The following is a 2,036-nucleotide window of genomic DNA, read 5'->3' on the forward strand; positions in this document are numbered from 1 at the left end:
TTAACTGTGCAGCCAGATTGGAACTGCTCAGCTCCAGGTGAAATGGACAGAAAGCCCCATCCCTGCCTGGTTTGAGGATTGGGAAGGGTTCCTGGAGGAAAACATGCTTAATTGGAGACCTGAAAGAGGACTAGGAGACAGGCAGGTGAAGAGGCGTGGGCAAAGACCTGAAGGTACTGGGGTGAGTGATGAATTTCTTCAGAGCCTCTTGGCATGAGTAGAGTGAATGTTTACCCAAACCCAGTGAGGCAAATGCACCGCAACTTTCCTAGCCCACATTTCCATCTTTGCCCTTTACTGTAAACATTCAGAAGATGCATCCGCCTCCTTCCACTCTGGCAGAACAGAGGACGTTATCTGCATGCCAATCTCAGATTATCTGTAGCCCAGTCTCAGAAACCTCTGAGCACTGGGCTTTGTAGTTTCCAGACCAGCCTCTGGGACAGGAAGCAGGGGGGCTCAAGGGCTATAGGGCCAGTGCCTTGCAGAGGCTGGGAATCCTCTTCTCAGGATCCAAAGACGCTGGAAACTGGAAGTCCCCCACCCACACAGAGGCACCCTGTCCCATGACGGGCTCAGCTTCCAGCTCTCTGGCGAGCTGGCCCCCTTTGGGGAGATATTTTACAACCAACGTTTTCTTCCCTTATGTCCACCAGCATATGGGTGTGGTCAGGCTGCCTGGGCTGCAATCCCACCTGACTATTTGGCATCTCTTAGTTAACCTCTCTGGGCTTTACTTACCTTATCTGGAAAATGGGTTGAATGGCTTATTAATTGTGATGTGCATAGAGCAATGTCTGGCATATAAACAGTGGGACTCTCATTATTGTAGTATGAATGTGATTTGATGCTGTAATTTCTCCTCTCTTCAGTGCGCCAGGGTCTTCTTCTCTCAATACTCCAAGAAATGAGTGTCCAGCATGGATGTGAAGGGACGTTTTCTGCACCTGGAGTTTCAAGATGCCGCTGGGGAAAGGGGAGGCTGCTAGCGAACACCATTTTGGAGGGGGGCTCTATGTAGGAGAAAAGTATCCTAGCTTAGAGGTCGCAACTCAGATTTTCTAAAGGAGATTCAGGTGGCCAGAGGATAGTAGAGGCCCGGAAAGGAGGTCCCCAAGAAGGAGGTTTTGGGGTGGGGGCGTGAGGGGATCCTCAGGCCGACTGGGGAGCTGAACCTGTTGTAACCGAGCGAGTTAGAAACGCCACACTTTGAGATGAATTCAGGAGTCCTTTATTAGCCGGCGACCGAGAGACAGTGCTCAAAATTCTCTCAGCCCCAAGAAGGGGCCTGATTTTCTTCTATACTTTGCTTTAAAGAGGGGAGCGGGCAGGGTCTAGTTAAATCAGTCTTACAGAAGTAAAGCAGGCAAACAGTTAAAAGGATAAATGGTTACAGGCAGGCAAACAGTTCCAGGTGCAGGGGCTTTAAATCTATCACAAGGTGAAAGACACGGGGCTTTGGGTGTTACCAACCAGACACAAACAGGCGGGCTCTGGGTGCTATTAACCAGGAGAATTCCTGGGAACTGCGGAGAAAGCTTGCCACAGTATCTTATCAGTTAATTGCATTCTTGGATGTGCTGGGAGTCAGCTTGCACAAGTTAAGTCCTTGAGGAAGGAGGGTGGGTAAAGGGCTGCAAATGAAAGAGCCAAGATGGAGTCTGTTTGGGTCTCTTAGTGAAGGGAGAGTCAATTCAGGTTAAAACAAGGTAGGGTATCACAAGCCCACTTAACAAGAGCAGCAGGACCCCAAGAAGAAGAGCTTTAGGCGTCTCCCAGGGCAGTTCCACACAGGTCTCTGAGATCCCACAGACAGGAGAGCTGTGACAACTCCTAGTGACCAAGAAAGCGAGGAGGTGGTGGACGAGAGGCTCCCAGAGGCCTTGGGGCACTAGAGGGGAGATGGAGCTGAGAGAGAGTGGCTCTGCAGGCCGCCCTCTGAGAGGGTGCATGACGTGTGGCCCCAGGCCCAAGGGTGGGTGGGTACTGTCGGGGTGCACGGGGTGAGGGAAGGGAGGACAGGAAGAGGAAGAGGA

The sequence above is a fragment of the Rhinopithecus bieti genome, unplaced genomic scaffold (genome assembly GCF_001698545.2).
Source record: "Rhinopithecus bieti isolate Rb0 unplaced genomic scaffold, ASM169854v2 scaffold_6935, whole genome shotgun sequence".
Taxonomy (NCBI): Eukaryota; Metazoa; Chordata; class Mammalia; order Primates; family Cercopithecidae; genus Rhinopithecus; species Rhinopithecus bieti.